Source organism: Podarcis liolepis (assembly GCF_965112155.1).
Source record: "Podarcis liolepis genome assembly, chromosome: 10".
Lineage (NCBI taxonomy): Eukaryota > Metazoa > Chordata > Lepidosauria > Squamata > Lacertidae > Podarcis > Podarcis liolepis.
This window is the reverse complement of record NC_139562.1, coordinates 3,935,305-3,950,797: the sequence shown is the minus strand read 5'-3', so window position 1 is coordinate 3,950,797 and position 15,493 is coordinate 3,935,305. Positions and strand designations below refer to the sequence as shown.

The 15,493-nt window shown below is 48.3% G+C and overlaps 3 protein-coding genes across 6 annotated transcripts in view; 1 reads left to right on the top strand and 2 right to left on the bottom strand.

The window, feature by feature from the left end:
- Positions 1-14,541, bottom strand: part of LOC310686828 (uncharacterized protein) — a 46,288-nt gene extending 31,747 nt beyond the window's left edge. The window contains exon 1 of one of the 2 annotated variants that reach the window (XM_083461152.1): positions 14,401-14,541. The gene's annotated coding sequence lies outside the window, so the exon portion shown is untranslated. The remainder of the gene's footprint in view (positions 1-14,400) is intronic. The other variant, XM_083461159.1, reaches the window with a different exon arrangement.
- The window catches only part of LOC310686803 (uncharacterized protein), a 128,980-nt gene that overhangs the window by 18,953 nt on the left and 94,534 nt on the right, over positions 1-15,493 (bottom strand). The gene's annotated exons all lie outside the window — the stretch shown is intronic.
- Positions 2,328-15,493, top strand: part of LOC310686892 (uncharacterized protein) — an 85,540-nt gene continuing 72,374 nt past the window's right edge. Inside the window, exons 1-2 of the mRNA XM_083461387.1 lie at positions 2,328-2,547; positions 3,545-3,676. The gene's annotated coding sequence lies outside the window, so the exon portion shown is untranslated. The remainder of the gene's footprint in view (positions 2,548-3,544; positions 3,677-15,493) is intronic.

The window sequence follows — 15,493 nt, the reverse complement described above, 5'->3', positions numbered from 1 at the left end:
ACATATCCAACATTCAAGGAAATGGAAGAGGAAAGCTGGCCACAATCCAAGAGACTGAGGTCAGCAGAAAGCGAAGCAAAGCCTACTTACAGGGAAGCCGCTTCAGCTTCCAGCCCGTCTGCTCCCACAATAGCTGAAGAAGAATTGCCATTTGGGAATGGCAGAGCTGAATGGAAGCGGGCAAGGAAGCCCCACAATCGCTCCTGCTGGAGGAATAGGGCCACTGACACCTATACTCAAAGGTGATGACCTGGTCCTTTAGGGGCACTGTTACGCCATCAGGAACCGGGAGTCCCCAACACCTGCCTCTCCCACACGTGCCTCCCTCGTCTGGATTCAACTTCAATCTCTTAGCTGCCATCCATCCTCCAACCACCTCCAGAAAGGCACACAGGGAACTCACTGCCTTCACTGGTTCCAATTTAAAAGAGAGGAAGAGATGGGAGGAGCCTCCCCATTGTCTTTTCCTTCACAAATCCTGTCTTAAGGGCACATTTAAGATATGAATAGGGTGTGAGGCTGTGACCTGGCACAGATACTAAGTATTTATCATCACAAAAGAATGGCCAGGCTCCCCTGGCAATCCAATCAAGTGACCATTAAACAGGTGTAGCAGGAACCCCCCCACCCCAATCATTCTGTTTGCACAAACTTCACACACACTCACACTCACACACTACATACGCCACATTTCTGTTATAAATTCATAGAAAATCAACCATACATCGGATTTGCACTGTTCCATTTTTTTACTCCATGTGACAAGGACTATCAAAGGGGGGTGGCTTGGTTTCTGGTCAGCCATAATCCCTTCACCATCCCAGCACATCCACAGGAGCCCTGCCCAGTTGCTATGTCAACCCTGATGATCCCAGACAGAAGACAATCAAGATCACAAAGAACAGTGGATTCACCACAGACTGAAACAAATGACAATGATCAGATCTTCCCTCTGGGGGCAGGAAACTGCAAACTCCCCTTTGTCACCTGGAAGTGACTCATGGGCAGGGGGAAAGGAGGAACCAGCTGGGTGACAGGACACTCAGGTTACCACCACAACTCCTCCCTCAACCCCTCCTTTCTGTAATGTATGCATGATGTCAACCCTTTCTGTAATGTATGCATGATGTTTCTGGGGGTGGGCTTGAGCTAGAGGAGGGGAATTTCAAAAGTTTTTATAAGGTCTTGCAGCCCATTGTCTTTCCTCTCTCTTGCAAGTGAAGGGAATACCATGTTGCAACAGTTCAATAAAGGCCAAGCCTACAGGCTGCTGTTTTGCTCCAAGTTATCCTGGTTGGTGTCTTTGTTTTGTCCAAGAGAGCCCTCGGATTTTTCCGGTAACACAGGTAACCTGGCAGACAGGAGGTAAACAAACCACTCAGATTTCTGCTGTAATCCGCCCTTTCTGTAATGTAGGTATGATGTATGGGGGAGGTGGTCTGGGGTTACAGCCTTCTGTGATGGATGTATGATGTATGGAGGGGTGGTCTTGAGCTCCAGGGCAGGGAATTAAAAATCTCTATATGAGGCCTTGTGTGCCATTGTTCTGGGTTCCTCCTCCCTCCTGCGTGTGGTGAGTGAGGACCCTGTTGCAACAGATCAATAAAGATCAGGCTTACTAGTTGTTTTGTTTTAAACGCTTTAAACGCATTAGGATTCAATCCACCATCCCGATGGATTTCTGCCTGGGGCATGTGCTGCCCTTGATCGCCTCCTGCCTCCTAAGGGATCATGGATTATGAATTGGATTCCCCAATTCCAGAGGAGTCATTAGGCGTTGGAACCCAGGAAATCCGTCAAACCATTGACTTGGCGATTATTTGACGTTTCTACAGTTTTCTATACAGTATTGGATAGTTGGAGGAAACAGTCCGATTCATGGCATCCGCTTCTTGCTACAATTGTATAGGCTTCTTTTCTGAGCCTCTTGGCTGTTGTGCATGGAAGGTGCCTGTGTCAATGGTCACTGTCCCGGCCTTAGTCCGAGGCTGTGGTGGGGACTTGGGGTTTTGGGGGAGTCGTATAACTGCCCCCCCTTCCTGGTTTGAAGAGCACCAATACCTAAAGCACGGACGGACGACTCGTGGCGTAGAGTTGGGGAAGGAAGGATTTTGCAATGTAAACATTGGGGGGGGGGAACCCCACTTAGTAACTGGATTGCCACGATCAGCCCCTCCCCCGCTCTCCTGATCTACAGGAGGAAGAGGGGAGGAGGGAAACCTTCCTCCCCTTCCCCCCAATTCTTTCCCTCCCCTCCCGGCACATCCTCCTCTCACCCCGCCCCCACAACCCCAAATCCCCTCCCCAATATGTTGCTCATCCTCCTCGCCATCCGACCTCTGTTCCGTGAATAGAGGGGGGGATGAGCCCCCCTCCCAACCTGCCTGCTTCTCCCGGAAGTGGAGCTTCTGCGCCGGATTGCTGCTCTGCCCCGTAGCTCTAGGGGCGCGCGCTTTCATAAAGGGGAGGAGGGGCGGCAGGTAAATCCCCCCCACCCACGTGGAGGTTGCAGGAAAGGAAAGGAGAATCGCGAGCGAGGAGAAAGAGGTAAAGGGGTCGCGGGGGAAGGGGGAAGGGGAGAGAAGGATCCAGAGACCCCCTCCAGCTCCCCAAAGCGCCTTTCGTGGGCCCCACCGGCAGGGCCTGGATCCCTGCACTCCTACTCCGAAGGGGGCTTTCCTTGGCCCCTTAGGCGCCCTGGCGGGGGTGGACATGGGGCGCCCACCCAGGGATTCCCCACGAGGACCCCCTTGCCCCGTCCCCCCCCATAGGCATCCCTGGGGCCCTGTGGGCTCCGTATGGAAAAGGCAGGCCATGAAAGGGTTAACTGCGGCGAGGGACGCCTGGATAGAGACCCCCGTGTGGCTGGTGTTGGGGGGGGGCGTCCTCTGGATGGAGAGATGGGAGGCGCAGGGCGAGGGGTGAGCCCCGCCAAGGCGGACTCTGGGTGCAGGGGAGACTCAGGGAAAGAGGGAGGGGGTCGAGGAAGTCGGGGGTGCATCCCTGGGGCGGGGAAGGGCAGCATTGGCGTGGGGGGGGGGAGAGACAGAGAGAGAAAGGAAGACCAGTCTGTAGGGAGAGGTCTCCATCGTGGCGCCCAAGGGGAGTCTCCGGAGGTGCCGCCTTGGCTTCTCCCTTCCACCTAGAAATCGACCCCCCCTTCAAGGCGACCAGAGAGGGATCCGTCGAAAGTGGGGGGTCCCGTCCCCCCACCCCTTCCTTCCTGCAAGCTCCATGCTCTTCCCACCCCATAAACCCCTGCCCTGTCCAGACGCAGCAGTTCAAATCCCGAGAGGAAGAGGGGAGGGGAGAGCCCTTTTCAGAAGCCGTTCTCTGTCTCCACAATCCTACCCAGGAAGCAGACAGAAACCTTTTCCTCTCTCTCAGGCTTCCATCTTTGTCTTTTCCACTGCCAGCTTCATTGAGGATGAGGGAAATGTACACCTGTCATCAGAAACAGGGGAGCAGAGTCCATGGAATGGCTCTCAGCCTTGATATAGAAGTTGCACCTCAAAAGCATTTCTGTTCCTCTTATTCTTTGTAGGCAATATCAGAGTGACTGACAAGCTGAGATTCTTCCTAAAGGACCCATTTTCATGATAGACAGTGCCTGTGGCTGGAGGCTCTACATACAAGGTGTGCCTATACAGGCCAAAGAGTGCCAGTATTAGCACAGGTGAGGTGTGCGACCTCCCCTAATTTACAGGCTGTATGTGAATGAGAAGTTGTGGGTGGGATTACAGTGTACGGCAGCCCTGTGATTTTCTCCACCCATAATATTTCTTGAGCTGATATTGCAGTACGAATTCCAAAATAACTGCAAAAAAATCACAATATAATAAGAATGATTGTAGTGTTTCCACGCTGCCTATCTGGCTGGGTTTCACCAGCCACTCTGGGCAGCTTACAGTACCTATAAAAGCCAGTAAAACATCAGACATTAAAAACCTCCCTATACAGGGCTGCCTACAGCTGTCTTCTAAATGTCAGATAGTTGCCCCTTTCCTTGCCATCTGCCTGCTTCCCTGTAACTTCGCTTCTCACGGGGTGTGTGTGGGGGTGAACCAGTAGAAGACCCTCGAAGGAGGACCTAAGTGTACAGACTGAGCGATGGGGGTGGAGACACTCCATCAGGTCTACAGAGAGTGAGGCTGTAGGGCTTTAGGTCAATGATCATGCTCCTCCACAATGATCTCCAAAGCAAGTCCAACATACAGTTAACAGAGTAGGAAAAAACGCTCAGAGACAGCAAAAAATTCCTTCAGCAAATAAATTTGTTACTGAAGGCATAACAGGATTCTATGCCTGAAAAATGCAACCACAGCAATTTAAAGGTCAGCACCAACAATGTGAATTGTGCTCAGAAATGTACTGGAAGTCAGTGAAGATCCTTTCGGATTGGTGTTATGTTGTCTCAGCGGCTGCTCCCATTCTGTTGTCTAGCTGCCACATTCTGGATTAGTTGCAGTTTACGAGTCACCTTCAAAGATGGCCCCATGTATCACATGGCAGTAGTCCAAGCAGGAGATACCGTATTTTTCGCCCCATAAGACGCACCGGCCCATAAGACACACCTAGTTTTTTGGGGGGGAAATAAAGGAAAAAAAATTTATTTCCCCCCCAGGTGCGCTGCGCTACACCAGGAGCTTGGGGCGTGCGGAGCTCAGCGCGCCCCAAGCTTCTGCGTGCCGGCAAGCAGTCCGCTAGCCCTGGGAGAGCCGCGGGGCTCTTCTAGGGCTAGCGGATCGCTGCGCTACACCAGGAGCTTGGGGCGTGCTGAGCTCAGCGCGCCCCAAGCTTCTAGGTGCGCGCAAGCAGTCCGCTAGCCTTGGGAGAGCCACGGGGCTCTCCCAGGGCTAGCGGATCGCTGCGCTACACCAGGAGCTTGGGGCGTGCTGAGCTCAGCGCGCCCCAAGCTTCTAGGTGCGCGCAAGCAGTCCGCTAGCCTTGGGAGAGCCACGGGGCTCTCCCAGGGCTAGCGGATCGCTGCGCTACACCAGGAGCTTGGGGCGTGCTGAGCTCAGCGCGCCCCAAGCTTCTAGGTGCGCGCAAGCAGTCCGCTAGCCTTGGGAGAGCCGCGGGGCTCTCCCAGGGCTAGCGGACCCCTGCGCTACACCAGAAGCTTGGGGCGTGCCGAGCTCACCGCGCCCCAAGCTTCTGCGTGCGCGCAAGCAGTCCGCTAGCCCTGGGAGAGTCGCACGGCTCTCCCAAGGCTAGCGGACTGCTTGCGCGCACCTAGAAGCACAGGCTGCCGCCCCAAGCCTCGCGCACCCGGTGGGACCTCCTGCCGGGTGCGCGAGGGTTGCTGACACTCGCCCGAAGCAGGGGAAGCCCTCCGGAGGGCTCCCCGTGCTTCGGGCGACAGGCTGCCGCCCCAAGCCTCGCGCACCTGGTGGGACCTCCTGCCGGGTGCGCGAGGGTTGCTGACACTCGCCCGAAGCAGGGGAAGCCCTCCGGGGGGCTCCCCGTGCTTCGGGCGACAGGCTGCCGCCCCAAGCCTCGCGCACCCGGTGGGACCTCCTGCCGGGCGCGCGAGGCTTGCAGGCATTCGCCCCATAAGACGCACCCCGATTTCCCCTTCATTTTTGGAGGGGAAAAAGTGTGTCTTATGGGGCGAAAAATACGGTAACCAGAGCATGCACCACTCTGGGGAGACAGTCTCCAGGCATGGAGGGTCTCAGCCTGCATACCAGATGGAACTGGCAGACAGCTGCCCTGGACACAGAATTGACCTGTGCCTACATGGACAGTTGTGAGTCCAAAATGACCCCCAGGTTGTGCACCTGGTCCTTTTGGGGCACAGTTACCCCAATTGGGTCTAGAGAGTCTCCCACACTTTCCCCCGGGACAGTATTTCTGTCTTGTCAAGATTCAATCTTAATCTGTTAGCCTCCAGACACTCACACAGGACCTTCACTGGTTCCAGTTTAAAAGAGAGGAAGAGCTGGGTATCATCCACATACTGGGGAACACCCAGCCCAAACCCCCTGATGAGCTCTCCCAGCATCTTCATATAGATATTTAAAAGCATGGGGAGAGGACAGAGCCCTGAGGCACCCCACAAGTGAGCTCCCAGGGGTCAGAACACTCATCCCCCAACACCAATTTCTGGACATGGCTCAGGAGGAAGGAGGGGAACCACTGCATAGCAGGGCCCCCAGCTCCCCTAGAGGGTCCAGAAGGATGCCATGGTCAAAGGTCTCCAAAGCCGCTGAGAGATCCAGCAGAACCAGGAAAGAGCTTTCCCCTTGGTCTCTAGCCCATCAGAGATCATCAAGCAGCGCAACCAGGGCAGTTTCAGTCCCATGATGAGGCCTGAATCGCAATCAGAAGGATCATGGTGGCAGAAGCTTTCCTGGTCCTGCAGCCCACAAAAGCTCCAGCCACAAGACGTTCATTAGCTTTGAAGGGGCCACTGGATTTGTGGTCTTTTCTTCAAAAGACAAATATTCTGAATACCTTTACAGTGACGTATGATGTTATTAGCGCTTCTGTTTTCCAGAATTCCCCAGCCCACCAAAGATTTGAGACCCATCAGGTATCCTCCCTGGTTTAGCCGGCCGGTTGAAGCCGTTCCTGGGATTGCAGCCCATTTTGAATGCTGACAGCTTCTGGAAGCCACAGGTGAGAGCTGAGTGGGGACCAATGGTGGAAAAATTACTCCAGAAGGTGGACTACATTTCCTCCACCAAAAGTACTACCGCTCCCGTAACACCCCAAGACATCCTATAATTATGATATTTAATTTTTGTTAAAAAAATGATATTTATTAAATTTCAGAGAAAAAAAGAATTACACAAAAACAAAAAGTAAAAATACAAGAAAAATACAAAATACAGAATAAAAGAATAAAAAACACTTAAAAAGAAAAAAGAAAAATGGATCAATCTTTTCATAGCTTACATTCATATCCTTGTTTCCCTGACCTCTTCATACCTCCCTTTTTTGTATTCCAGTTCAATTAGTTAAGTCAGCAATTTCTTTCCCTCTTTGTTTTCTCATGATCCTTTAACTTAATATACTATAACTTTAAATTTTCATCTGTTATCAATCCTTTTTTACATACACCTTTATAGCATTACTGCTTAAACCACCTAGCTTCATTCCAACATCATTCTAACATTCATTAATTCTGCAATATTTCTGTAAATAGTCTTTAAATTTCTTCCAATCTTCTTCTACCGACTCTTCTCCCTGGTCTCGGATTCTGCCAGTCATTTCCGCCAATTCCATGTAGTCCATCACCTTCATCTGCCATTCTTCCAGAGTGGGTAGGTCTTGTGTCTTCCAATACTTTGCAATAAGTATTCTTGCTGCTGTTGTGGCATACATAAAGAAAGCTCTGTCCTTCTTTGGCACCATTTGGCCGACCATGCCCAGGAGAAAGGCCTCTGGTTTCTTCAGAAAGGTATATTTAAATACCCTTTTCATTTCATTATAAATCATCTCCCAGAAAGCTTTAATCCTTGGGCACGTCCACCAAAGGTGAAAGAATGTACCTTCGGTTTCTTTACATTTCCAACATTTATTATCGGGCAAATGATAGATTTTTGCAAGCTTGACTGGTGTCATGTACCACCTGTATATCATTTTCATAATATTCTCTCTTAAGGCATGACATGCCGTAAACATCATACCTGTGGTCCATAACTATTCCCAGTCAGCCATCATTATGTTATGTCCAACATCTTGTGCCCATTTAATCATAGCAGATTTCACCGTTTCATCCTGAGTATTCCATTTCAACAGCAAGTTATACATTCTTGACAAATTCTTAGTTTTGGGTTCTAACAGTTCTGTTTCCAATTTTGATTTTTCCACCTGGAAGCCAATTTTCTTGTCCAAATTATATGCCTCCATTATCTGATAATAATGAAGCCAGTCTCACACTTTGTTTTTTAATTTTTATAATTATGATATTTAAGACAGATAAGGAATAAACTCATATCTCAAGAAATAACACAACACCAGGTTGTTAATGAATCAGTACTATATATTCAAGGATGAAATTTCCACTAAGTACAGTTATGCATTTGCCTTTCATATCCAGCTTTTTCAGTGCCAGATTAGGATAGTCCTGAGTCAGGAGACGGGCACAAGATCAGGCAGCACATCATTATTATAAGCAACAATGGGGGTGGGTGTTTCCATCCGGGATTCCCATGCGCCAGCTGCTTTTCTTCTGCTTCTCCTGCTCTCTCCATGCAATGCAAGGCATGTAGATGGAGGTCCATCTCCAAGAACAGGAGCTTCCCTGAGACCCATTCAGCTGACCCCAAGCACCAAGCCTTGTCACTAGTTCTCTGACTGACCCAGACCACAGTCGCTGGAAGAGATGTAGGCCTGAGCCTCCCACAATGGCCCATATGGACCTCCTGAGGTCAGTGAGACTGTGCAGGTGATTCATGAAGATCTAGAGGTGGATGGAGGATTATGATGCAGAGGATGGGGAATGTCCAAAGGGATGATGAACCATGGAAAGAGAGGGCCTTTTCATGGAAAGAGAGCAGCTGCCTTTCCTTTGAGGAAACAATTGATTTGAAAAGGCTGTATTCCAAGATCATGCTGCTTTATTAAAGATGACTGAGGATTATGAAAGGTTGCTGATGCATTACTATCATTTGGTGACATTGCATCTTTGTTTCCTCAAAACTGGGAACATGGGTAGGAGGCAGGGGAATGTAGGAGAAGCTGAAATAAGAGAAGCTGCTAACGGCGCTTGCTGTGTTCACTTCCCCTTTCTTCTCTTCCTTGAAACCCAAACAGGATTTCCTTTCCTCCCACTTTGAAGAAGGTGATGGAGAAGACATTCAGAATTCTGAGGGATGGGGCACTTTTGTTTCATTAGGTATAGACATTTAAATGTGTGAAATGTGGAATATGCTTCACTGAATGAGCACACATAGCTCACATCAACGACCTCCAACAGGGGAGAAACCATTGAAAGGTATGGAGTGTGGGAAAAGCTTCACTGATAGTGGAAAACTTAGAACACATCAGTGGACTCACATGGGCAAGAAAGGATTCCAATGCAGGGAGTGCGGGAAGAACTTCAGTCAACATGGATACTTAAGTTTACATCAACAGTTTCACACAAGGGAAAAACCTTTTAAATGTCTGGATTGTGGAAAGAGCTTCTGTCGGAGTGATACACTTAGAACACATCAATGGACTCACATGAGGGAGAAACCATATAAATGTATGGAGTGTGGAAACAGCTTTAGTAATAATGGAAGCCTTAGAATACATGAACGGCTTCACACAGGGGAGAAACCACATAAATGTATAGAGTGCGGAAAGAGCTTTACTGATAATGGAAACCTTAGAATACATCAACGGAAAGAGCTTTAGTGATAATATAAATGTATAGAGTGTGGAAAGAGCTTCAGTCAGAATGGAAACCTTAGAAAACATCAAAGGACTCATACATGGGAGAAACCATATAAATGTATGGAGTGTGGAAAGAGCTTCAGTCAGAATGGACACCTCAATAGACACCAGCGAACTCACACAGGGGAGAAACTATATAAATGTATGGAGTGTGGAAAGAGCTTTACTGATGATGGAAACCTCAGAATACATCAACGGACTCATACAGGGGAGAAACCATATAAATGTATGGAGTGCGGAAAGAGCTTCAGTCTGAATGGAAACCTCAATATACATCAACGGACTCACACAGGGGAGAAACCATTTGAATGTCTGGAGTGCGGAAAGAGTTTCAGTCTGAATGGAAACCTCAATATACATCAACGGACTCACACATTTGAATGCCTAGAGTGTGGAAAGTTCTTCAGTAAAAATGGAGACCTTAAATTACACCAGCGGATTCACACAGGGGAGAAACCATATAAATGTATGGAGTGTGGAAAGAGCTTCAGTAAGAGTGGAGAGCTCAATATACATAAACGGACTCACACAGGGGAGAAACCATTTAAGTGTATGGAGTGTGGAAAAAGCTTCAGTCAGAGTGGACACTTCAATATACACCAGCGAACTCACACAGGGGAGAAACCATATGAATGTATGGAGTGTGGAAACAGCTTTAGTGATAATGGAAAGCTTAGAACACATCAACGGACTCATACAGGGGAGAAACCACATAAATGTATGGAGTGCGGAAAGAGCTTTACTGATAATGGAAACCTTAGAACACATCAACGGACTCATACTGGGGAGAAACCATATAATTGTATGGAGTGTGGAAAGAGCTTCAGTCAGAGTGGAAACCTTAGAAGACATCAACAGACTCACACAGGGGAGAAACCATTTGAATGCCTGTAGTGCGGAAAGTTCTTCAGTCAGAATGGAGGCCTTAAATTACACCAGCGGGTTCACACAGGTGAGAAACCATATAAATGCATGGAGTTTGGAAAGAGCTTCAGGCAGAATGGACACCTTAGAAAACATCAGCAGACACACAGGGGAGAAACTGTTTAAATGTATGGACTGTGGAAGGAGCTGCAGTCAGAGTGGAACCCTTGATTTATGTCAACAAACTCAAACAAAACACAAACCACATAAAAATCAGGAAAGTAGATAGATGTTCAGTTCTAGTGGAAGTTCTACATCAACAGACTCATGGACAGGAAGAACTTTAGGAGTTGAAACCCTGCAAACCATCAACAAAGTCAAAGAGGAGAAGCAGTTTAAATGAAAAGATTGCAAAAAGTGCTTTATTTACAATGGAGTGTTTAAGGAACATCCAGGGACTCTCTCATGAAGAAACCATTTAGATGTATGGAGTGCAGGACATATTCCTTTCAATGTCCACTCATTTCTTCACAGCAATGAACTCAGCAGGAAATCAGTCTTAAACACACGGCGTGTATTTGAAGTTCTTGTGTTTATATGTAAAACTTAACAGCAATGAATTATTGAAGGCAATGTCAAACAATGTGAGTATAATCTAAGAGGTAAAGTACCTTTCGATAGAGAGGATGAATCTGGTTTGTTGGTGGTGAGTGAGGATTAGGGCTGGGCGATATATTGATATCTTGTCCAATACTGGTTTCTAGACCACATCGCAATAACCTTTGAAGAACAACTGATATGGGGCAATGGATAACTCTACTTAGTGGAAACTTCATCCTTTAGTATGTAGTACAGATTCATTAACAACCTGAAGTTGTGTTATTTCTTGAGATATGAATTTATTCCTGATCTGAGCGTTTTTTCCTACTCTCCTAACTATATGTCAGTCTAGGAGATCGTTATGAAGGAGCAAGTTCTGCAACCTAGAGCCCTAAACAGCCTCGGCCCTGTAGACCTGAAGGAGTGTCTCCACCCCCATCCTTCACTCTGAACACTGAGGTTCTCCTCTGAGGGTTTTCTGCTGGTACCCTGCCTTCAGATGTCAAGGAAATGAACAACTACCTGACATTTAGAAGATAGTTGAAGGGAGACCTGTATTAGGAGCTTTTTAATGTTTGATGTTTTACTGTCTTTTATGTGTACTGGAAACCCAACCAGATGGGCAGGGTATAAATACTACAATCATTTGTATTATCTTGTGATTTTTTGGTAGTTATTTTGGAATTCGTAGTGCAATATCAGTTCAGGAAATGTTTTGGCTGGAGAAAATCACAGGGTTGCCGTAAACAATAATCCCACCCACAAACTCTCATTCACATACAGTCTGTAAATTTGGGAAGGTCACACAGCTCACCTGTGCTAATACTGGCAGTCTTTGGCCTCCATAGGCACACCCTGTGTGTAGAGCCTCCAGCCACAAGCACTGTCTATCATGAAAATGGGTCCTTTGACTGGGAAGTATCTCAGCTTGTCAGTCACCCTGACATTGCCTATAAAAAGTAAGAGGAACAGAAATGCCTTTGAGGCGCACCTTCTATATCAATCCTGAGATCAATTAAATAGGTTCTGCACCCCTGTTTCTGTTGTTGTTTTTTAAAGAATTTTTATTAGAGTTTCAACAAGTTTTTATTATAACCAAACAAAACAACACAATAATAAAAATGTAAAACATAGAAAACAAAAAAAATCATACCAGTTCAAATCTTAATTTCTTGTAACTTATTTTCCCGACTTCCTCATACCTCCCCTTTCTGTATTCCAATTTCTGATTTATTTTCAGCAAATCCCTCCCTTACTTTTAGCCTAATTTTAATATTGCTTATTTTCTTTAAATTAACCATTACCTCAGCTAACCACTTATTTTCTAATCCAGCGTCATTTTCACATTCATTAATTTTGCTATGTTTCTTTACTTATTTCTCATAAAACATTTTTACGTATTCCTTTCAGCTATGTCACCAATGCCACACTATCTTTATATCCTGCATCGCTTTAACATTCTTTTGGAAGCCGCCCAGAGTGGCTGGGGAAACCCAGCCAGATGGGCGGGGTATAAATAATAAATTATTATTATTATTATTATTATTATTATTATTATTATTATTATTCAAATATTTTGCAATGTTTTTGCAGATAGTCTTTAAATTTCTTCCAATCCTCTTCCGTTTGTTCTTCTCCCGTGTCTCGGATTCTGCCAGTCATTTCTGCCAATTCCATGTAGTCTATCAATTGCATCTGCCATTCTTCCAGGGTGGCCAAATCTTGTGTCTTCCAGTACTTTGCGATAAGTATTCTTGCTGCTGTTGTTGCATACATAAAGAAAATTCTATCCTTCTTTAGCACCATCTGGCCGACAATGCCCAAGAGGAAGGCCTCTGGTTTCTTAAGGAAGGTATAGTTAAATACCTTTTTCAGTTCATTATAGATCATTTCCCAGAAGGCCTTAACCTTTGGGCACGTCCACCAGAGGTGAAAGAATGTTCCCTCAGTTTCCTTACATTTCCAACATTTATTATCAGGCAAATGATATACTTTTGCAAGCTTGACTGGGGTCATGTACCACCTATAAATCATTTTCATAATATTTTCTTTTAAGGCATTACATGCCGTAAATTTCACACCAGTGGTCCATAACCGTTCCCAGTCAGCAAACATAATGTTATGACCAATGTCTTGTGCCCACTTAATCATAGCTGATTTGACCGTTTCATCCTGAGTGTTCCACTTTAACAGCAAGTTGTACATTCTTGAAAGTACCTTAGTTTTAGGTTCTAACAATTCCGTTTCTAATTTCGAATTTTCCACCTGAAAACCTATTTTTTTATCCATATTAAAAACCTCTCTAATTTGGTAATAATGTAACCAATCTCGCACTTTATCTTTTAGTTTCTCAAAACTCTGCAATCTCCATGTGTCTCCGTTTTGTTCTAGTATCTCCCAATATTTCGACCATTTGGCCTCCATATTGAGTCTTTTCCGAGCCTTAGCTTCCATAGGTGACAACCACCCTGGGGTCTTGTTTTCCAATAAATCTTTGTATCTTGTCCAGACATTAAATACTGCTTTCCTGACAATATGGTTCTGAAATGTTTTGTGAGCTCTAACCTTGTCGTACCACAAATATGCATGCCACCCAAACGCATTCTTAAACCTGTTTCTGATGACAAGTGTACATTTTCCTCATCCTCAATAAACCATGCAGTGGAAAAGACACTTGAAGATGGAAGCCTGAGAGAGAGGAAAAGGTTTCTGGCTGCTTCCTGGGTGGGATTGCAGAAACAAAGAGCCGCTTCTGAGAAGGCCTCTCCCCTCTTCCTCTTCCTCTTTCCTCTCCTCTCCAGGGTGAACAGTGGTTGGACTTGGCAGATTCGCTGTGTCTGGACAGGGCAGGAGCTTATGGGGTGGGAAGAGGATGGAGGTTGCAGGAAGGAAGGGGTGGGGGGACAAGACCCCCCACTTTCCAGGGATCCCTCTCTGGTCGCCTTGAAGGGGGGGTCGATTCTTGGGTGGGAGGGAGAAGCCAAGGCGGCCCCTCCGGAGATTCCTCGTGGGCGCACAATGGAGACGTCTCCCTACAGACTGGTCTCCTCCCCCCCCCCGCCAATGCTGCGCTTCCTGGCCCCGGGGATGCTCCCCTCCCTCCTCCCCCCACTCTTGGCCCCCTCCCTCTCTCCCGGGGTCTCCCCTGCCCCCAGAGGCCCCCTTGGCGCGGCTCACCCCTCGCCATGCGCAACCCATCTCTCCATCCGGAGGGGCCCCCCAAGACGAGATGGGGAGGGACAGGGGGGTCTCTATCTAGGCGTCTCTCGCGCCCCTTAACCCTTTCATGGTCTGCCTCTCTCCGCGCGGAGCGCACAGGGCCCCAGGGATGCCTGCGCGGGGGAAACGGGGCCAGGGAGTCCTCGTGGGACCCCGTGGGTGGGCGCCCCACGTCCACCCCTGCCAAGGAAAGCCCCCTTCGCAGCACACGTTCAGGGATCCAGGCCCTGCCGGGGGGGCCCACGGAAGGCGCTTTGGGGAGCTGGCGCGGAGTCCCTCTCCGGGTCCTTCTCTCCCCTCTCCCCCCCCCCGCCGCGACCCCTTTACCTCTTTGTCCTCGCTCCCGATTCTCATTTCCTTTCCTGCAACATCGATGATAGGGGGGGGGGTCCCCTGTCGCCCCTCCTCCCCTTTCCGAAAGGGCGCGCCCCTAGAGCTATGGCGTTGAGCGGCAATCCGGCGTCGAAGCTCCACTTCCCGGAGAAGCAGCAGTTTGGGAGGAGGCTCACCCCCCCCCCTTATTCCCGGATTGGAGGAGGAGGAGGAGGAGGATCCTGATACTTCCAAAGGAGAAGCCCAGGAAAGCCTTGCAAGTAGAGGGATGTCTGAATACTATTATGGTTCTTATTGGAAGAGGGTAGTTTAAAATGTGTGGGAAACTGGGGTTGTTGACAGGAGTGGGTGACGGGTCCATGTTTCTGAATGCCAAAGACTCCTACTTTGTGACAAATCTGTCATGCATCAAAGAAAATGTAATGGGAAATGTATTGTGGGAAATGGGGAGAGATCTTAAAAATCCATGCAACCATCTTCTCGGGGTTCCTACTCTTGGTGTGTTTGAACCTTGTTGCAACAAATAAAGATCAGGTCAAGTGACCGCTGTTTGCTTCTTTAACTTGGCTGGAGACTCCTTCTTTTGCTGACCGGAGGGACCCCCCGGGGAGTGGCACCCTGAGGAGCTGGGCAGCGGAGTGAATCCGCACCCCGGGATATTTTCCTTCTCAACTCTGTCCCACCTGAGCCTCACCCCCTTACCTAAAAGCCAGACACAACACAATGTGATAGGATTGTGACTCCTGCCTTCAGCAAACAAAATAGGACCCCCTCCCCCCCCAGAGCAAAGCACCCCCGGGATGCTGAGGTCCCCCAATCCTTGAAATGAAAAGGGGAGGGGCTCGGGACACCTTCAGGGAGCAGGCGGGGAGGGGGCTGCCCAGGCTCCAGAAGCTCCTTCTCGCTGGTTCCTCCCCATCGCCCTCCTGCTGCCTGCCTCCCCTCCGCTTCTACTGGTCCTTTGCAAGTGCGGGGAAGCCCTAGTCCCTCCAGCCCCCCTCAAATTCCTTCTAAGAGCCCCACATTGCACGGGCCAGCCTCACCTGCAGTGAAACAAAACGCAGCTGCCCTGGCAGACTGGAGCCAG